Source organism: Protopterus annectens, chromosome 5.part1 (assembly GCF_019279795.1).
Source record: "Protopterus annectens isolate FY-2018-M chromosome 5.part1, PAN1.0, whole genome shotgun sequence".
Taxonomy (NCBI): Eukaryota; Metazoa; Chordata; order Ceratodontiformes; family Protopteridae; genus Protopterus; species Protopterus annectens.
In genome coordinates, this window is record NC_056736.1 from 96,657,823 (window position 1) to 96,682,348 (window position 24,526).

Consider the following 24,526-nt stretch of genomic DNA (forward strand, 5'->3'; position numbering starts at 1 on the left):
CTGTTCACACCACAGCAGGCCTCGTGCACATGGCCCTGGCCAGTCCCAGGCGGGACATGGTTCCAGCAGACATATGTCATCATCAGGGGAGAGTAGCATCTCAAGGTCTAAACCTGCATGTGCCCATGGAACCCCTGGCAGGCACAGTTAGCATGTCCATGGCCAGAGGCAGTGAACTGCACACCCTGCCAGGTATGATCTGCAGCTGTCCAACATCACCTGTATAGGACAGCCTCATGGCAGAACTGTGTGCATGCATACCCACACACTATGCAACCACACCTAGGGAGACCCCATACCAACACACACCACATTATCATGTCCCAATGAAAGAACCACACCCCTCACCCACACACATGGTGACACATGTCTGGACCACCCTTGGCCTCTGGAACACCAGCAACACACCCTGTGCATATGATGATACCTGTGTCACATCCCTGTCATCCATAACATCGATGCAGGGACAGCCTAATATGGTTTTGATGCACACAGTGACTGTAACAGAGTGCTGCAATGTACTGCAGTGTAAGATGTACTGTAGTCAGGGGTAATGTGTAATGCATACTTGTCAGGTAGTGTAGCAATGCAGCTAAGATGACTTTCACATACACTGTGCATATGATGATACCTGTTCCACATCCCTGTCATCCATAACATTGATGCAGGGAAAGGATAATATGGTTCTGATGCACATGGTGACTGTAATAGAGTGCTGCAATGTACTGCAGTGTAAGATTTTGTCAGGGGTTATGTGTAATGCATACTTGTCGGGTAGTGTAGCCATGTATCTCAGCTGTTGGTAAAACCTATTGTTATCCCCATACTATTATCCATTTGTGCTGTAGGCGTACATGTGTCAGCAGGAGGATGGTCTGCAGTCATATTCCACAAGGGTATGTCACTGTGGTGACACCATGGCCATGACATATCTGGTGTATAGTTGCACATGTCGCAGGTATGTACAACAGTTATTGCCCATGCAACACTGACCAGTGGCCTGCTGGTACAGGTATAATCTGCACCCTTATGTCAACCCATCCACATACATACAAATCCTTACTTGACTACACTGTGTCAAGACCCCTACCCAGGTATGTAGTGCTACTGAACTGTATGGCTGCTATTGCACACACAACACCATTTGTAGGGTGAGGTGTGTACCAGGTCACATGTTACATGCAGAACATCCACAGACACGTAGGATATGGTAATGGGGATGTAATGTTTGTATATGGAGAATACATAGTGTGTCATACCATCATATACACATTGACTGACACATAACAGGTAGACACACATCTTAGAGACCTGGGTATATTGTTGCTAACTAACTAGTCTGTGTGTCCAATGTGTTACAGGTAGACTGCACACATCACATGTGTAACTGGGCTGTATCCTGTTATCTGTTACCTGTATGGGTGATGGTGACAGTGGCCACCAGAGAGTGGAACGTGGGCCATATACCAGGTGCACCATGGTGTGAAGACAGTGTACACAGCACCCACATCCCCCACTGGATATTGTACACACTGGAACCCATCTTGATACTCTGACATACTTGCTATCACGCATTGGCCACGATGCCAAAACAACCCATTGCATATCACAACAGTAGTACCACAGGGATATGCATGTAATGCACACACCACAGGCATAGTAGGGTGTTGCATTGCATTGCCACACCTATGGACGACATCAACAATATTTGTACTACTGTGTGGCAATGTGTATTGTAATAGGAGTATGTGGCCTCTGAATGGTGTACTCTACACACACATGGCAGACTTCAATGGGATTCCCATGCCTACTGACCCATTTGTTCAACACTGTTGTGCTGGTACTGCAAGGCACATGTAGCTGTTAGGGAGAGGAGTGTAACAGGCTACATGTCATGTCCAATACAGCAGTGGACACATCTGACTATGGCAATGGGAGTGGTGGTGATTGTGAAGGCAGTCATGGACTGTCCAACTACAGGTGTGCCAGCACACAAACAATGCTATACTCAGTAATGCACATGTACTCATGTCAATACTGTGGTGCATTGCTGCAGGTGGTCATAGCTGTGTACCTGGCTGTTGTCCATGGAGGGCCTCGATGTGTAGGGGGTGTGTGTACATTGGTATCATGCCACCTGCCATGTGCCAGCAGGCAATCTATCGACAGACACCACGTTAATGACTGGCAGGGTGAGAGTGACATGCATCAGCCAATCCTCTGGGTGCCTTTTACACATGGCCACTGAGGTGGTCCAGTTGACTTGTATGCAACATGTCATACAACATGTGGTTAGTGTCTGTGATGGAGACCTGTACCCAACATGTTCATTTGGCTGTGGTAGTGTAATGTAGGTACTGGTGGTATGTGGCCCATACAGGGTGATGTCCCCTATATGTGACAGGTAGTACACAGCTGGCCACACATGTCGGTGTCTATCAAGCTTAGGTTTCCTGTATGTATCCCAGATGGAGACTTGCCATCTGCACATCTGTAGAGGGACTGACAGACACCAGTTTGGCAAGTAGCTATGCAGTAGAATGAATGTGTCAACAGATGGATGTTTGACAACAATGAGTATGCCATTACTACATGCTGTAAGCCCTCACTAACACGTGCTGTGCCGACGGTACTCCACAGTTACATTCCACATGTCTGAGTATCATCCAGTAGGACATATATATATGGTGACGCAGCCCACACACCAGTTACACGACAGTGAGCCCTCAGAGTGCAGCTCTGCCTGCAGGTGTGCATTTTGTCAGTAGTAATGTTAGAACTGCACCCTTCCCCAGAACAGCACTGTCCACAGTAGTACTGCCATGTTTCACTGTATGCCTGTGTGACAGCGTGTACCCTGGGTTGCTACCCCTGCATGTCACACATTCACATGGATAACAGTGCTGTGCAGGCCTCATATACCTGTGTCTCCCAGACATGACACTCAATACCCTTTGCTACAGTAATGAGAGCATATAGACACATGTACTGTACATGGCAGTACATACACATTACAGATGCCATTTCCCAGGGTTTGACATAGCCTCTGTGCAAACAGCATGCCACAGAGTACAGATGGAGGATGTATAGATGGTCAGCATAGGCTATCTGTTTGATGGCTGTGATTTATATAGTGAGATATTTCTACTGCCTTCCCAGTTGTCACAGCTGTCCTGTGAGGTACATACCAAACTGGGCATTGTACTCTATACAGGGTGTAATGAGGGATGAGTACAGTGAGATATGTACCATCTTTTCTCTGGATGTAAAGCCCTCTGTAATGAGGTGCGCCACATAGGAGGATTTCCTTACTGTCATGGCTGTGTGGTTAATGAAGGTGAGACCACTGTCTGCCTGTGTCCCTATGTCTGTCAGCACGCTGTCGGTGTTTAGTGTACTGACACCTATGCGGTACTTCATGGGTACACGGTATGTCCAAAGTGGATAACTATACATTGCATGCCATTATGCTTGAGCCCATGGCTCTGGCACTAAGTATCTCTGTCTGTAAAGCCATGTTGTAGAATATCTACATAATTTGGGGATCCAATAATGGCTCCCAATTTGTGGCCATCTGTGAACTTTGGCAGCCAGAGTTCAGTAGTGCAGGCCTGTACTTCAGGGGAGTAGATGGCAAATAAGAGGTGTGCCAGGACTGACCCTAATGTACTCAAATTAGTCAATTGTCTGGAGCAGGGATCAGACATGGCTACGTTTACAGTCTGGGTTCTGTCTGTGAGTCATTTGGCAACCCATCGAGTGACACAGGTGTTTATGGCCCAGCTCTGCATGTTTAAATATGTCTCTAGAGTGGGCGATGTTGTTGAAGGCCTTGGTGGAGTCCAGATAGGCTGTGTGCACTGCCTTACCCTCGTCCACAGCTCGGGGACTGAATCACAGTAGTCTAACAGGGTCAGGAGACATGATTGGCTCTCCACAAGCCCAACCAGGGTTGGCTCCAGTGTTTACTGGTTGCCAACGTCTTTGTTAATGAGTTGCATGATAATGCTTTCCATGCCCTTGCAGATCAGGCTTGTCAGATTGATGGGATGGTAGTTCCCGGGATCCAAGGTAGATTCCCCCTTGTGGAGTGTGATAACTGTAGCTGTGCACCACTAAGTGGGATAGATGCTTGAGGTAAGGCTATGATGACACATAGAACTTAGGTGAGATTCAGGGTTATGTAGTAGTTCATGTACTACACAGCCTGGGATGTCATCTGGTCTCATGGCTGCTGTATTCCTAGCAGTGGAGTTGGTGGATTCCACCTGTTTGGCCATGATTACTGGCATTTGGCAACCTTTTGTTACTGAGATGTGCCCTTTAGGGGGTGAGGGAGGCTGAATATGGCACTAACTCTGTCTGGCCGAATATTGGGACACTCTTTTAAATCAGAGTACTTAATGCCAATCTGTAGTAGCACACAGCAATTCTGAGCATTGTGGTATAGATCCTGGACACAACTATAGAATGCCTTGTGGTTGTCTTTGGAATCTATGGCAATAATATTTATGTAACAAGCTGTGGCAGTTATTGAGGGATAGCAGCTTCTTACTAAGCCTGGTAAAGGAGCAGTTTCCATTTTTGGATTATCCTGTTAACTGCAACAGTGTCTTCCTTCTGTTGTATAGACTGTTCATGGCAGTGGAGCACAAGACTGGCTTCCTTGTTTGGAGGACAGTGTTTTGGGTCTGTGTGGGATGGCGCAATGTATGCACGAGTTGGTGTGCCTACACTCTGCCTTGGTGCAGCAATCACCAGTTGCACATTCAGCTCCCATCTTCATGGGTTTCATGAGGTTTGTCACATCTGGCTTGAGTAGCATTGCGTAGGCTTTTCAGAGGGTATTAATGGAGGATCCTTACTGGCAGGTGGGGGTGGGATGTGGATGTCAACGGTGATTACCTAATGATCAGACCTGACCTATGAGGGGTGGCCACTGGTGTGGGGCATCTGACACCCATGTTGGGAATGACCAGGTCTATGATATTGGAGACCCTGATTGGACAATGGACTAGTTGATCCAGGGGTTTGGACTGTATGTGTCCCTGGAACCATTGGTAAAGGGTGGTGGTACACAAGGTGATTTCCCAGTTAATGGCAGAGTACTTGGAATCAACCAGTATTATGGTGTTTGATTGTATCTTAGTATTGTCCAGTATGTGTATAACAGTATAGTGAGAACCTTGGACCATGAAGGGGGATTAGTAGGCAGATGCAATTTGGATTGCAGTCTTAAATAGTATCAGTTGCATTTGGTGATTCCCAGATGCATTGTGTTTGACACTAGGCTGGAGGTGTGAATGCCCTTGGTGAATATGGACACTCCTCCACCTGAAGTGTTGTGGCCTTGGTTTGTTGGCCAACATGTGTGATAAGGGTTGTAGCCAGGTATTCAGGTGTACTCTCTGGAGCATTGCACCAGGTCCCAGGTACTGCACACATATCAATGTTCCCCATTTGTATGTGTGGCTCTGGAGAGCATCTGTTTAGGTTTAGACGTCCAACAGTGAGTCTCACTGCCGGCAGTTTTGCATGCTTGCATCTGTTACAGTGGTGGATTTGCCCTTTGAACCTTGCCTAGATTAGACACTATGGGGATGCCAGGAGGTGTAGCCAGTAATCAGACTCCCAGGGGAAACACGTGCAGTCCATCTCTGCCAGAGCATCGTGGTCTGTACATCATGTTGCCCTAGGCAGATAGATAATGGATCCCCTTTGAATGACAGCAGATGCATAACCACTTGTTGAAGTCAGTGCTGTGTGTATGTATATGTGTGGTATTTATATGTATGTATATGTATATATATATATATATATATATATATATATATATATATATATATATATATATATATATATATATATATATATATCCCCATATATGTATGTGGATATGTATATGGCCATATATGTATGTGGATATGTATATGTGTATATATCTACATAGATATGTGGATATATGTGCACACATATCAGTTTACCATATGTCCAGAACATGGAGTAGAATCCAACCTCAGTACCAATAGTCCCAACACCGTGGTGCAAGGGGATATCACAGCTGTATTGCGGGTATATATGTAGACTATTGCCACTGACATAGGCGTGTCTTAACAGGCAGGTTGGGTGTGGGAGGTCGCATCTGCTGTAGACATGTGCACCATTGCCTATGGACAGACATCCTAGGGGCAGCATAGTACAGACCCACTGCTAGCGCAGTAATGATGCTGTGGACTACAGCAGGGATATGACCACTATATGTGGACAGTGTGACACTCTGTGGTCAGTCCAGACTAGTACACATGTCCCCTTCATGCATGACATGTGGACCACGCCTCCCAATGTGGTTATTACTAGCCATGTACAAGGGTATATCACAATACTGGGGTACACATGCCCACACAGTGTATGCACGCACACACGCCAGTCTGTCCAGACACATACTACCTGGTGCTGCTGAGTTCACATGTCCACATACTACATAGTAGATAATGACATACATCTGTACAGCATACCACAGTTTTGTCAGTAATACACAATAGGTATGCTGGCCTGGCAGCAGTATGTCCTACAAATAACGACATGACAGCACACTAGGTATTTACAGTAGGCTGCTAGGCATGTCACAAAGCACTGGGCAAACTACAGGCAGACTGCCACAACTTTGGAATACATATTGTATGGGGGGATACACATGTACCTGCGAGTATAGCAGGCTCAACACTCAGGTCACAGCTTAGCAGACACCTGTGAGTAAATGCATACCCACATCTAATGGCAATGCAGCCATAGCCACATATGATACACAGGTTTACCACAGGAGTGGCATGTAACATCAGAAAGAAATGGACAGAGAACAATGGCATCTACCACAGTCTGTACAGAGCCCATGTGTCATAAGTGCAATACACATACAGTCGTCAATCATCCTAACCCAGGGGTCTGCAACCTGTGGATCTGGAGCCACAGGTGTCTCTTCAGCCCTGCAGTAGTGGGTCCTTTTACCTGTGAGGTTTAATGGACACACTACGGCACAACACACACACACACACACACACACACACACACACACACACACACACACACACACACACACACACATGCACTCAGAGTGACCCTGCCATCCCAACACAGGAACACAGGTATGGACATATGTTAGGTATTGTTATTATACACATGGTTATATTATATGTAGTATTACTATATATGAGATGATTTATGCTCTGCTATCTTCACTGTAGGTGTCAGATAGCTGCTGTACCCCCCGGTGACATTACTTTGGTGGTTGAGGGTTCAGGCATGGCTATTTGGATAGTGAAGGCCGCAGACTCCTGCCATACGTACACTGACCATAATACTGTACACACATACACATAATGTCCTGGTAATGTCCACAGACACAGCCCCTACTACACACAACATGTCCAGCAGTCTGTCTTCTTACTAGCTGGTTATCAGATATGCTGTCAATAACTAATGGTACACAGCCCATATACACCATATATATGTGGACTTCATTTGCACAACACATGTGTGCATCTCTGCAGTCTCAAGGTCAGTGTATGTAACAGTGTGCTATGCCCCTGTAAGGCAGTGTATTGAGGGTATGCACCACAAGTATCCCAGGGTGCTACAACATATGAGGACCACCAGTAGTAAGCTGTCCTACGGTATGCGAATGTACATTACAATATATTTCACCTTGTGAACACTGCTGGCCTACTGCTGACTGCTATCAGTGTGATTGTGGTGATTACAGCTATGCATTGTTATGTGAGAGATACCACCCATAGTGTCAACCCAGGTCTTATCACCCTAGGGATTGCATGCAGAGTGTATTTAGAAGCCACTGGGCTATATATCTGCATGACATACTGTGGATAGTTTGTTATGCTGTGGCCACGTCAGTCTTTTCTGTTGGATTACCTGAATGCTTTGGCATGGACACCAACAGATGTGATGCTTTCGGACTACTGTCCTAAAGGATATGTTTGTGTGGTGCATTACTCTGTTTGTATGTATGTCAGAGCATACTCAGCTATATGACGTGGCATATACATCTGTAACAGTACACAACTGAACCTTCCCTATGTATGCCAACCTGTCTGTTGTGTTACATCCATTGATGCCTCAGTAGGTATATGTGTCAGGCAACACTTGTCTGTGGTATGGGTGACTCATACAATGTCCATCAGATGAGGATGCAACTGTAGGGATACTGGCAGCTCAGTATGGTGTGCACCCTCTCATGTATCTTCCTAGACATACCTCTGTGTGTGTCTGTGTAGTCACATATATATCTATACATATGTATACATATATATCTGCATATGAGTATCTGCATACATGTGTCTGAGTATAGGTATCATTGGACCATTCATTGCTTACACATTGTACATTCATTATGGTAGACAGACCATACAGCATGATATGTTATCAATACCTATGTGTCATAATACAGGTGGGATGGCCTACTGTTAACATCTTGTGCCCAGGTATTGTCAGGTCTTGGTTATGACATTTGCAACAGTCGCTAATATATTGGAGGGGGGGTATGTCACCACGTGTGAGACATGTGTTGCTTGAGCCCCCCACCCCCATTAACATGTGTTCATATATGTCATTGGCATGTTCTCTATGATATCTATTGATATATATCTGTATACATAGATATATATCTATCTACACACACACACACACACACACACACACACACACACACACACACATATATATATATATATATATATATATATATATATATATATATGTATATTCTGCTGTAGATATATCTATATCTTGACATATATATGTAGACAGATGTGTGTAGATGTATGCATGGAGAGAGTGGGTTATTTACAACTATTCCAAGATATATATATATATATATATATATATATATATATATATATATATATATGTACACACACACATACATCTAGATGTTAAAGTACACTTACTGAACTGCTGAATGATTGTGCAGGTTGACATGTTTCTGGAGCCATCAGATGTATGTATATCTGTCATGGCTTAGTATTAATTCATGTTGTCTATGGTGTGTTGGGTCCTGGGTTTGAGCCTTGCAGACACTGTTTACTGTGTTGCTGGGCAGAACACAGACCTTCCAGTGACAGTGTCATACACTCATTTGGCTTCTATATTGCTTAACCTGTGTAGCTTACCACCGCACATACCTGCATACAACTGCTCAAAAGTGTTTTCATCACACTGTATCCAACGGGCCATGTTCTGCCCAGCTACAAAATACACAGCTTTTGCAGAGCTTGAACCCAGGACACTGCACACCATAGACAAGGTGATGTACCACTACACCATGCTGGATATGCATATATCTGATGATTTCAGAAACATATCATTCAGTCCAGTCATGCAACAGTACAGAGAATGTATACCAACATCTATATGTATGTCTATGTACATATATACATATCTACACATATACAACATATATACAACTGTACACACACACACACATATATATATATATGTATATATATATTTCTGACACTATATACATATATATCAGTATATATATGAGCAAATGTACATGCAAATGCCTACATCAACACATATATGTGTCTACACCTATATGTCTACATATACACAGCAAGGTACATATGTGTACGCAGATATATATCTATGTAGGTATATACAGACATAGTTTTATATATATATATATATATATATATATATATATATATATATATATATATATATATACAGGTATATATGGCCGTACATCTGTAGATAGCAATGGCAGATTAACAAATGACACATATGTCTTCATGCACTGTGAATGGGGTTGAGAGGCCCCACACACTATACGTGTTGTACAAATAGGCATCCCACCAACCAAACACATCTGCCCTGCAATACACTACCAAGTGTTGCAGATCCCATAACCAGGGCCTTTGACAACATGGGCACACAATGGTACCTGTACTACATCCCACCTGTATGATGTCAAGCTGTTATTGGTAACATATCATGCAGTACAGTTTGGCTCCCATGGGGAATGTAATATGTGGAAGTCATCAACATTCCCAGGATACAGATACACAGACACAGATATGCAGATACAGGTATATATCTATCTATCTATATATATCTATATATATATATATATCTATATATATATATATATATATATATATATATATATATATATATATATATATATATATATACATATAAATGTGACTACACATACACACGCAGTTATATGTACAGTAAGATACATAAGTGGAAGGTGCACACAATATGGAACAGTCACTATACCTACAGTTAACTCCTGAACGAATGGACACTGTATGTGCCACCCATACAGATGACAATCATTGCCTGCAACGTACACCCACAGAGAGGTCATAGGTAAAACACCACACACAGGTTTGCAGACATGGAAACCTTTAATCGTGTACTTTTACAGTTCTACATGCCATGCCACATAGCTGTTCAGACACTGACAACTATTTCAATGAAGTAATGCTACTGAGGACCAGTTACAGTAATACAGTAGTCTGGGCCAAGCCATTCACATTGTACAATAGGAAAGACAAAGTGGGCCACAGGATACCTAACAATCAAGAGTATGTAATGCAGGTGTGTAGTTCAGCAGCCTCTATATACACATAGTACAAATTCAGTAGGTGGTAAAGACATCATATGAGCACATGGGTTGTAACTGCTACATAACATGGCATAACTGACACCATCATGAGCACACCAGCAAACAGAACAGTTTGTATGGCAGGGGGCAGTAGTCCTGCATTACCCAGATCCATGTCAGTAATGTATATATATAGGTGAAGTATATGGTACTGTACATCCAGATACCTTAAGGCAGCTCAGCCCTGATACCTCAACATTTTGTAGCAGCCCAGGTCATTTATGGTGCTCCCCCCTAGACTCAATAATACAGGGCCATAAACCACTGTTACATACACTGGCCTCTGCAGTGCATAAGGGCACACATGTATTGTGTAAGTGATGGACAGACATATATGGCCCCAACCCCACCATATGTGTGGGGGATACAATGGCAGTGGACTGATGGCAGCACTAGCAGTGTGTTATACTCCCAGCCCATTATGGATCAACCACCGACATCATGACATATGTGCAAAGCTTGGTATGTAGGTGATGGACAGAGGCTGGAATAAAGGCACATATGTGGACAACTGTTGCCATACACTAAGCAAGGTGCTAATGTTACAGGATAGTCTGTAACATACCCCTAGTCAGGGAATTGAGGGTAGAAATGGTCATGGATGTAGCCATGTACTGATAACATGCAACACACACACTGCCAGTGTAATATCTGACACAGGACCTGTGTGGTGGACAGACAAGACATGATAGGCATAGCTCTGGCTGGCATAAGGATAGGCCCACAATTGTGTGCTATGCAGATGGACTGCATTCCACGGTAAACTAGTATGTACACCCACACCCTGTAACACCAATACTATACAAAGCATAACACAACTCTACTCGCAGTCTGTCTGTAGTTCCTGATCTTCCTACAAATATGTGGCTGCCCTGAGTGTGCCAATTCTCCTATAAGGGCTATTGCTACCTGCTGTTGGTAGCACTGCTGCTCACACACAGGATGGATGTCCATCACACAGCAGATGTAATGGGACCACGCACACATGATGTGGGGATCTATAGTAGGTGGTTGCCATGACAGTGTTAATTGGGTGTAGTACACATGTGTAATCATGTATATCTGGCTATCTGGATAAGTATATGTACATATATTCCCACCATACCATATGTCCTGGACATGAAGTGTAGGCCAACCACAGCCCATATGCTCCCAATGTCATAGTTGCAGAGGATGTCAGGTATGTATAGCAGGTATACTAGTAGACTATTGCTACTGTCATTGGGATTGTCTTCACAGACATGGTGTGTGTGGGAGGTCACATCTGCTTATAACATGTGTGCCATTGGCTACTGACAGACATCCTAAGGACATCAATTGTACAGTACCGCTGCTAGCACATAATGCCGCTGTGGACTGCAGCAGAGATATTGGCCAATATATGTGGAAGGTCTGACACAGTCTGTACAGTCCAGAGGTATACACATAAGCCCTTAGTGCTACATGTGTACCATGCCTGACAATATGGATGTAGGCGGCCATGTAAATGGTTATAACACATAACGACTGGTATATGATGTCCACCATAAGTCATGCATTCATACACCCCTGTCTGGCCTGACACGGTATGACTGCTGGTACAGTGGTGCCATGGCCACATACTACCCAATAGATATTGACATACATCTGCACTGCATCTCACTGCCCTGTCTGACATACATGACTATTAAGGGAGGCCGGGCAGAAGGACATTTGTCTAGTATCTGCACATGACATCCTCATATGTGCCACTCACAGACTGACCCTACATATACTGACCTGCTACACAGTTTGGTCTGGTGGCTGTCTGTGGTATGGGACACATGTGTTTATGGCCCTATAGATATGTACGCCACTACAGTACCATACAGTGGGGCAGCATGTAATATCTGATAGTAGGGGAACTAGAACAATGTCGTCTACCACAGTCTGTACACCGGCTAAGGTACGTATCAACAATACACACACTGTTGACATTCACCATAGGTACACAGACCACTGTACAAACATCCACAGAATGTGCAGGTAATGACATGTAATGTAACCCCTACTGTACATAACATGTGTAGCAGTCGGATATAACAGTGGCTTGTTCTCAGATATGAAGCCACAATTTATGGTATAGCACATATGCACTACTTCATGCACAACATATGTCCAAAGGTTGTCAGAGGTGTGGTTGGAAGCACATACAGAGGGCCAGTATTGACATGTTTCTGTGATAACCACATGCATTTACTGTTGTTACAGGTTTGTTGTAACATATGTCTTATGAGGGATATGACGTCTGTGACTATCATGGCTTTCTCCATCTGCTGACTGCAGTCCTCACACTACCTTCTGCAGTCCACAGCTAGATGCTACATGGGTGACACATGAAACCATGGACACAACACTGCCCAGGCTGCAGATGACCCTGCAGATGGGGATTCCTCATAAACATGGAACTGACATGGCAGGTATTGAGACATGTACAACAGCCATATCCACACAAACACTGTTAAAGCAACATTACTCCAAATGCAGTATAGCAGCACTTACATTCTGTAGTCAGGTCAGGCACATCCCCCTCCTGTTTATTGCACTGTTTCCACAGTGTATGTTGTTAGAGGTACACTCCAATCCATTTGAGATGCTGTTTGCCACACAACAGATCTAGTTCTTGCTCACAGTGGATGAAAAGGGCCAACACCACTATGATATTCCTAGGTATTGGAATGTGTTTCCATACAATTGTCTATGGGAATGTTACCACAGCTGTTTCACATGCAGTCAGCTAGAGGAGGGCTGCGATTCATGCAGAGGCCATCAGCTGATCATGAGCATCACTTACAATACAAATGATGCTGCCTAAGCAAAGCAGGTCTCCATGTCCACCAGAGAAGGGGTGGGGGACTCAGACAGAGGCAAATGCATGTCAGGGAGGGATGGGAGGGTAAAACTGAAGCATGTTTGTGTCACACACCTACCAGCACACGGTATCAAACCCCTGAAAATTATGTAGTATTAGCACAGTTTGACGCAATTATTGGATGTGCCACATGAGTTACCTGTTGTGGAGCACTCAGAACATATATGTGATGAACATATATGTGATGGTGAGTGACATCTGTAACAGGGATACAGTAGCTGTATGGTAGGTGACATACACATGCCTGTTGGCATGAACAGGTGTCAGCATCAACACAGCCACACTGTCACAAGGACACACACATTGACACATGTGGCAGGGCCAGGTGTACAACTCATCAGTTGTGGGATTGCCACATCACATCACTGTGCAGGTATCCCATGCACCACACAGGTCATACAGGGGCTGTATGGGCGAAGGGTATGAGGAGGTGTCTGACATCAGACAGCATGCTGAAGTATGCCCATGGGGGGTGTAGGCAGTGTGGATGTGAACATCTGCAGCATGCAACACACACACAAACACACAGGGTGTCAGCACTGACATGCATGGGTGCATGTCTGTACAGGTGTGTAGTGTTCGACTGCACCAGATGGCTGTCCAAGGCTAGGCGATGGGTGTACCTTGGCATCAGGCCACATGACGATGGTCTGCATTGTGGCTCAGGGATGTAGTGTCTGCATTTGTCCACACAAGTGGGTATTGTATCCCCCATTGGGTCACCTGGGTAACTATTGTGTGTGGCCAATGCTGTGCATCGCTTGCCATGTCTGTGTTCCTTAGTCCATGACATGGACGGTGTCTGGGATATGCATACCTCCCACATGCATGTACAATGACATGTGGAACTGTACCTGGGGTGTCCGGCCCATGTTGTGATCGCAGATTATCATCAGATGTGCCAGTCCTGCCCACCTGTGGCGAGAACTGGTAATGGCCAGCAGCTTTACCCTGCATCTACATTGAGAGCATGCTATCATCATTCCCTGGAGTCAGTGGCATCTGTCCATACAGGGCATGTTGTCAGGCATGGTATGTTCATTGTGGGTCAACATGTGATGGCACCACAGGTGGTGCAGGTGTCCATTGGGGAACATGGGGGAGGTGCACTGTCTGCACGTACATGCATATTGGACAAATGGACAGGGTGACATGCCCTCTGTGGCCCGCTGCTGTCACTCCATAGTTACTATCAGTGGCCAATATGCAGTGTACTATCCACATATTGGCTGTTACCTAGGCATGTGTGTGTGTATGACACATGGGTTGAGAGTGTGCTATGTGTAATACTGGGGTTGCTAACTGTGACTGCCTGGCCTTGATGTCACATGTCTGGGTATGGCTTTGCACCCCAGCCTCTCAGCCATATCATATCTGTTATTCCTGTGTGGTGGACATTGTGATATATAGTATGGCCACCATAAAAGAAATATGCAAAACCTGCTCCACCTTGACCACAGGTGTCACACAATCACAACCACTTCTACATAGGATAGGGGTTACAAACACACCTGTCATGTTTGGGAATAGAACCCCTTCCTAACTAGTTTATTACACTACAGCACTAGGCAGTTATTGTATGCGCCACAGATATTACTGGAGTAGTCCTTCCCCAAAAGTGTATTTTGCAATGACTGACATCAGCAGGATTGTCAAAGTAGGGCATTTGAAATTGACTACGAGAGACTAGCCTAAAATGCATTGCTCCCTACACAGACAGTGACACACACAATACATCTAGAACTGCCATGTGTCGGGATGGAACCCTACCATGGTTGTAATTCACACTACAGCAGTACGCAGTTACAGGACTTGCTATGGAGATTACTGGTCTGCAACCTTCCCAGAGGTGTATTTCTAGGTGCGTGACATCAGCAGCCTTGCCAAAGGTGGGTATGTGAAATGGAAGGGGTGTGAGTACCCTAAAAGCATTGCTCTCTACACAGTCAGACATGCACACATATATACACACACACACAGTTGGCAGGTCTGGAGCTAGAACTCCCACCTAACTCCTTTATCACACTATGGCCATACGCTGTTACAGGGCATACTATGGGGATTACTGGTCTACAACATTCCCAGAGGTGTATTTCTAGGTGGGTGACATCAGTAGCCTTGCCAAAGTTGGGTATATGAAATGTAAGGGGTGTGAGTACCCTAAAAGCATTGCTCTCTACACAGTCAGACATGAATGTATAAACACACACACAAACACACACACACACACACACACACACACACTTGGCAGGTTTGAGGTTAGAACCCCCACCTAACTCCTTTATCACACTATGGCCATATGCTGTTACAGGACATGCTACAGAGATTACTGGGCTACAACTGTCCCAGAGATGTATTTCTAGGTGCGTGACATCAGCAGCCTTTCCAGAGGTGGGTATTTGAATTGTAAGGGGTTTGAGTAGCCTAAAAAGCATTGCTCTCTACACAGTCAGACATGCACACACTCAGTTGCCAGGTTTGGGGTTGGAATTCCTACCTAACTAGTTTATCACACTACAGTGGTATGCAGTTACAGGATGCGCTACAGAGAATAATGGGCTACAGTCTACCCAGAGGTGTATTTCTAGGTGGGTGACATCAGCAGCCTTGCCAAAGTTGGGTATGTGAATTGTAAGGGGTGTGAGTGGCCTAAAAGGCATAGCTCTCTACACAGTGACAGACAGACATGCACACATACATGCACACACACACACACACACACACACACACACACACACACACACACACACACACACACACACACACACACACATACACACAGTTGCCACATTTGGGGTTTGACCTCCTACTTAACTAAATTATCACACTACAGCAGTACGCAGTTACAGCATGTGCTACAGAGATTACTGGGCTACAGCCTTCCCAGGGGAGTATTTCTAGCTGGGTGACATCAGAAGCCTTGCCAAAGGTGAATATGTGAATTGTAAGGGTTGTAAGTATCCTATAAGGCATTGTTCTCTACACAGTCTGTGAGAGACAGACACACACATAAACACTGACACACACAGTTGCCATGTCTGGGGTTAAAACTCCTACGTAACTAGTTTATCATACTACAGCAGTATGCAGTTATGGGACATGCCACAGAGATTATTGGGCTACAACTCTCCCAAAGGTGTATTTCACATTGGAGGACCCCAGCAGGCTTGTCAGGGTAGAGTTATGGGGTGGGCAGTGTGTGCATGGCCCATACCCCTTTCATGTAGGGGTGATGCTCCACATGCGGCCACACACAGGGTCATATGTCACAGGTAAGTGTATATGGCTACTAGATGACTACATCCTTGTACAGCCATGTTGCACAGCTGGCACATGGACAACATAGTCTGTGGTGCTGACAGGTACTGATCGCTAGTAACTGCAGTGAGTGACATCTGCACCTGATGTGTTTGGGGCCCTTTTGCTGTGTGCTGGGTGGACAGGAGTGGATGGCTCCTTGTCACGGTCACCTTCTTCCACACATCTATATCCATCTACCTTTGGCTTATTATGGTGTGTTGTCATAATGTGTTGTCCTTACATATATGTCTGTATTCCTATCCATGTAAGGCATGTGTAGTGCATACTGATATGTGTCTGCACTAACAATTGGATGTGTCTGGTCCATTGGTGTTTGCATACATGGCCTTCATGTGTTTAAGTGTGTGAGATGCCCAATATGACCTTTCAGTATGTTGATGACTGATATTGCCTTCATTTCTCTGTGTGTGGGCATGCCCAGTACGGCCGTCTGTTTTTCATGTGTGGGTCATGTCCAGTGGTTTGTATTGCACTGCTGACCTTTGTGTTGTACACCAACAGGAAGCATGCTGTGTCTGCAGGGTATCCATTGATCATTTGGCATTGACTGTTGCAACATGTCTGCATAGCAGTGGAAACACCTGACTATTTCTGTTTATACACAGGATTGGGGGGCACACCTGACTGTTACTATATTTCTATGTAGGGTGGGGGGGCACACCTGACACTTGTACACATTTGCTAGGACTGTACTGGTATGTACTGTAATCCATTTTAGTCAGTAGTCTTAGCTATCGTGCTGGCTAAGCCATACCAGTGTACTACCATTCTTATCTTTTGATTACATACACATTAGTTTCTGACTTCCTAGCCATCACAACTGACTTTCCACTACCTGGCCTGCTGTAGTCTGTCCGTGTAGGCTTGGGGTGGGGTTACCCATAGCCCTCATTCAGAAGCCATAGTACAGCATTTTTTTGAGTTTGTCTACACCTGTTCTGCTGGCTGTGACTGTTGTTGGGTATGTGACCCCCCTCCTGACTGGCATGTGTGACTCCCTTATCTGATGGGTGTCCCAGTATTGAGGGTGGTATTGCAGGGCTGCCTATGTCGGATGCACATAGTACACTCCCTGCGCATGGTTAGGCATGGGTAGTGTAATGTTTGGTATCCATTTTACTGTATGTGAGAGTCAGAGAGAGGTGCTATTCCTTGGGTCCCTCCCGTGTCAGAGTATGTGCTATGTGTTATCTCTTTGTCAGGGCCAGGGCATACTGGGCACTCCTCCTTCTGCCTACTGTGGCAGGCTCAGGTTGTTCCTTCTCCGAGTCACTCTGCACCTGTGCAGGCCTTGGCATTGGTGGGAGGCTGTTTGGCCATGCCCCTTGCTTCTCCTGCTGCAGCTGTTTCCACAGGATCAAATTGTGTAGCATGGCACATACAAGGATGATTTGGGTACATGTAGTTGGTGAGTACTGCAAGGCTCCACCAGATGTGTCCAGGCACCAGAACCATGACTTGAGCATCCCAAACACATGCTCCATTATGATTCTTGTTTGTGCGTGTGCCTCATTATTGAGTTCTTGTTCGGGTGTTTGTGCATTTCTGGTGGGTGTCGTCAGCCATGGCTCCAGTGCGTATCCAGCATCCCCCACTAGGTGACCATGTGGGATGTCCCCATTGGCAAATTTCTGGTACAGCTGCGTCAGATGCCAGATGTGGGAATCGTGATAACTTCCAGGGCAGCCAGCACACACATTCAGTATTATGCCCTGGGCATCACACATGACCTGGCAGTTGATGGAGGGGAAGCCCTTGTGGTTGATGTAGACCCTCCCCTGCTCACCGGGTGATGATCTGATGTGTATGAGGATGCAGTTTATTGCACCCGCTACCTCAGGGTATTCTGCTATTTGGTGGAAGAGATGCATATTACTGACCAACGCCTCAAGGGTGAGGGGGAAATATATGTGCTCACCGACATGTGCTGCCATGGCATCCAGGAACTGGTGGAGTACCCTGTATGCTGATGCCTGCGAAATTCCCATCATATCTCCAGTTGGCTTTTGGAAGGTACCTGTAGCTAGTATTCGTAGGCCTACACATACCTTTGTTTCCACTGGGATGGGTCCCTCTGTTAGTTCTGTGTCAGGCATGGCAGGCACAGCTCAACAATTTGCTGTAGGAGGTCCCTGTCTACCCTATAGTGCTCCACTATCATCAGCTCATGTAGCCCTTGGTAGCTTACCCTGGGTCTGTACACTCTTCTCTGTCTCCTCACTGTGGGTTGGTCAGCAGCATTCACATCCTCACCACCCTCAGCCTCTTCCACAAGTTGTGTGATAGCTATTGCAGCCCCTAACATTTTGCTGTTCTGAGTGTTGTTTACACCGGTGGTGTAGGGTGTGGGAAAAAACAGAGGGGTAGGTGTTTGCATACTTTATAGTGGTGTTCTGGGCTGGGCTGGTCTGCTGCCTGTGTAACTGGCTGGTTCAGATACGTTTCACCTGGCAGTGTACCTAGTACCCCTTGATTACCTTCCTAATGCTGATTTCCCTTCCCATTGCCCTTCTGTTTCAGCCCGGGGGCATGCCACGCAATTGGTGTACTACAATGTGCACACTGCTGCTATTTCCTGGTTTCACTTCCTTTATCTTCCTGTAGATCTGGGTGCACAGTGCGCACACCTGCTTACACTTTGTCATACATGCTAGGCTGGTTTAGACACACCCCCTGGCTTCGCTGTGCTAAGCTGGGTGCAACCCCAAGCCACAGGGCTCCAATACACTGCCAATATGCCTGACACACCCACCTATTATGTCACCTACCTCCTAGTCTTGCACTTGCCTATTCATACTCTTACACTGTTGGGACCTGCCTCACATGCTGGTGGAAACTGGGATTCACTTTCCTTCCCCTCATTTGCATAGGCTTGCCTACTAATGCATAGTTACATGTGTCACACTACGCCTCCCCCCCTTACCAACCACTATTCACTGGCCTGGTTGTCTTTTGACTGCCATTGACTTGCATGGCGGAATACTGATTTTAGTTAGACTGCTTTTTAGGTTTTTTTTTTATTTCCCCACTGATCCCATTTACGCGCCACTGCCCTATACTTCACCAGCCGTGATCAGCAAGCATATAATAAAAGTTGTGTTTTGTACATTTTGCATTGTTTGCAGTACCAATGGCCTTATACTTGGCCATTGGCATGCTTCCTCAATGATATGCAGCCCTTATTTGGAGCTGTCATGTCCCCGTTTTGGATCTTGCAGTACCGTACTCGGTTACTAACCGAGTACATTTCTGCATATTACGCTAGTCCTGCACACCGGGATTCCTGCTTCTTGGATAGCAGAGTTACATATTTGCATGTTTTTCACCTGCAAATGGGTTTATTTGCATACGGGAGTTGGGAACGTGCAACACTAGTGCTAGAGCGCTCGCGCACGTCAAACGAGCACGTACGTGGATCGCTCGGCCGCCATATTGGCAATATTACCTCTTACACTAATCATGCACGCCGTGCAAGCTTTTGAGAATTTGGGGGAATGTATTTAGCTTCTGCATTGGTAGTATGTCAAAGACACTAAAAACAATCTCCGCAAGCAGAAACTATATGGATAGTGCTATAGGAAAAATAATCAAAATGAAACGATAGGAGAATCTTTCAATTCACAGGCAGTAATAATGGCTGTATGTAGAAACAAACCACCACTGAAGTATTTTACTTAATTCAGATTAGGAAAAGAATCAAACACACCAGTTCTGAACCCCTCTGATAAAGAAATACATAAGAAGAGTCAGATATTTCTGAAAAGGTAACTTTTATCTAATAAGTCCATACATTTCTTCCTGCATGATGAACAGTGCATCAGCAACACTATACAGTGCAGTAATGACAGAAAGACTATTCATGGACGTCTTTTTTCATTCATGAACCATTATATTTATTATTGTATAGACCTGCTAAGTGCTATTTCAAGCAATGCAGTCCATATAAGTCCTTAGAATGATCTGGAAGCATAAAATCAAGGCATGAATCTCCATCTGTTTCCTAGATTGTAATACTCACAGAGCCTGCCATTCAATGTTTCCTACTAGTCACTCATCCATTCATTTCAATTTTACTGATGACTGTACATAACATCACCCTTTGGCAAAATCGACAGTCTCCATTAGTGGTTACCTTACTAACTCCTATAGACAGTAATAACATTAATCTGAGGGAAGGGTCAACTATAGGAGGGGCCATCATGTAGGCAAACAGAAAGGTATGCATTTTCCCTTGGATTTATCACTTCCCACTCAGCAGCCTTATATACATGTAAGTCCCAAAGTGCCACCCGCAGTAATTTGTGCACACTATTGCACTCACACAGCTTATTGCTCACACACTCCTTCACCCATACTATTGCACTCACTCCTATCCTCCCTTGCTGACTTCTCCAGTGCTTGGAGTTCTAATTGATCCTGAGTTATGTGAGTCACGGTAAAGGTTTTATCCTTCTGTGTAAGGAGGTCAAGACTAGACTTCACTCTAATAGAATTCTTAGTCACACCCAAAGCCATCTCTCTCATCATACAGTCATCATCATCATCATCATCCTCATCAACATGCTTTTTTCCCATTTTTCTTCATGGGGTTGGGATGTCATGTTAACTGTCGCCATTTCTCTCTATTCAGTGTCACACTCCTGCCTACTTTGATGCTCATGCCTGACTGTCACATATCTTTTTTCACACAATCCATCCACCTCTTTGCCATATACCCTCATTTCCTCTTACCTTCCTCCTCTCTGTCCCATATCTTCTTCAGCAAATTGTCTTTTGATTTTCTGGACATGTGCCCAAAGTATTGTAATCTCCTCTCTTTGATATTTTCTGCAATTGAAGTTACTTTGGCATCTGTTCTTATGTCATCATTTCTTCACCTGTCCCACAGTGTGCATCCTACCACTCTTCTGAGGCACTTCACTTTCATCAGCTCTAGTTTTCTCATCTGCTTTGTCTTTACTGCCCAGGTTTTTTACAATACCGTAGTACTGATCACACTACTGTTTTGTACACCTTACTTTTCAGCTTCTTTGGCATTGTTCTGTCATACACTACACCTGACACTCTATGCCTGTTGGCTGCAACCCCTCTGTTTCTAGCTTTGGCTTCTTCATTCAGACTTCCCTTCTTGTCAACCACTATCCCAGATACTTGAAGGTATTAACCTGTTTCACAATCCTCCCTTCTACGTCATTTTTCAGCTTCTTCTGATTTCTCCAATTTGCTGCCATTACCACTGTCTTACTTAGTTTTATTCATAACTCTCAACCACTTAGACTAATAAATCTGGATAGCACCACAGATAATGGGGGTGGGGGTCAAAGACCCAAAAATAGGGACACTTTTTAAATATTGCTCTTATAAATTTAGAAGGTTGATGCACTAATAGGTTTTGCATTAGCGTGAATTTTCTGAGGGATATGAAGTCTGAAACCCAAATGCCTGCCGTTATTTTCTGCCATCAGTCCTTAGTGATTTCTCAGTGATTTGCCAGAAAAGCACAATTTTATGAGAAACAGGCCAAAAATATGAGGCACAAATCTGGACATTCTGCGAAAATCTGGACAGTTGAGAGATATGGTTTCATGCCATGTGTCTTCAGTTTTCTATTCCATTCCCCTATCCTTTGCTGAAGTTCAGAGTCTAAAATAATGAAACATAGCATAAAGCCAACAAAGCAACTTTAATAAACACTTTAAAATATTCAGTAAGTGCTTTCATCCATACAGTGAACTTCCTCAGACTGAATAAACAGAGTAAGAACATCTCTTTTATAACACCATCAATTAAATCATGTAGCGTAGTGCTTTAACCCTTTCCTTTTTAATACTCCACAAACTCTTCTTTGTTATTTAAACCAGGAGGGTAAAAAGCTTCTAATTCCACTTGCCATTTATATTCCATCCAACTTAATTCATCTTCTGCATCTAACTTTAAATTGTTTCTTTCTATTTGGTCTAAAACAAGACATTTTTAATCTACCTTACATTTGCTAGTTTTAAAGTCATCGCTTAAAGCATTATTATATTTTGGGCCTGTAATAATGTACTTACGTTCGTAAATTCATTTGTATAATTCTCGTGTTGTCCATCCTATATAAAAAGAGTTGCAAGACATGAACTTAGCCAAATATACCACAAATCTAGATTTGCTGATGTATCTTAATATTAAACTCCTGACCTCCTATATAAAGATAATCACAGAAGATGCAATTAAAACATTTAAACATTCCTACTTTGATATCAGCACTCTCACACAAACTCAATCTCGACTGAAAATAATTCTTAAAATGTTTTTCTCTTTTATGAAGAAAAGCAGGTGCCCCACCTACTTCTTTCAATAAATCTAGGTTAACAATTAAAATCTTCCAATTATTTTTCAGAATTTCTTTTATAGCCCTAGCAACTGCACTATTTGTACCTTGCATAGATGAAATGTAATTTCTATTGGCAGGTTTGGCATGTGGTTTAATTGATGGTGTTATATAACAGACGTTCCTACTCTGTTTAGTTCAGCCTGAGGAAGTTCACTGTGTGGATGTGGTGTGCGCTTACTGAATATTTTAAAGTGATTATTAAAGTTGCCTTGCTGTCTTTATGCTGTTTTTGATTATTATGAAGTTCAGAGTCTGACTGTGATGCCACATCATCTGCATACATCAACTTTGTTAATCTTTCCCCTCCGACCTGTTTGCTAATGTAGTCCATCACCCACTGCTACTGGCAACCCTTGTGTGAGACTGAACACTGTTCGTCCTAAAGTCATTGGGCCCTTGTACATAGTGTTCACTAATTCTACCAACGTTTCTGGGACTTTGAACTACTGCAGGACTGCCCAAATCAGCTTTCTTGTGACCTTGTCATATGCATTCTCCAAGTCGAGGAATGCTGAGATGGACTCTTTCCTCATCTCTAGCTTCTTCTCAACTATTGGTCTCACTACAAACATCAGGTCAGTTGTGCTGCATCCTGATCCGAATCTGAACTGCTCATCTTCCATATTATGCTCTACTACACTGCATATCTGTTTATCAATCACCCTCTCCAGAACTTTCATGCAATGTAACAGGAGATCGATACCTCTGTACTGCCCATAGTTGTGCATGTCCCCTTTGTTATTTTACACTGGCACGGCTATATCTCTCATCATATAAAACCTTTAAAAAAATGAAAAATCGGGATATTACTTCCTGAAGTGATACAGGTCTAGTTACTTTAAATATCTGTTACTTTTTTCCAAAGTTTTTTCCTGACACAGCATTTGACTTAAGAAGCTGGATTGATGTTTAATAAACTATAATGCACTTCCACACAGAAACATTATATACATATATGTATATATATATATATATATATATATATATATATATATATATATATGTGTGTGTGTGTGTGTGTGTGTGTGTGTGTGTGTGTATCTCTCTCTCTCTCTCTCTCTCTATATATATATATATATATATATATATATATATATATATATAGGTCTACCTGAAAACACTGACTGCTGACAACCCAGACAACGAGATAACCAACACCGGAAGATCAACAACGGAGATGACTGACGATTGAAAATCCTGATGCTAACAATGGAGATGATCGACGATTGAAAATCCTGATGCTGAGAAC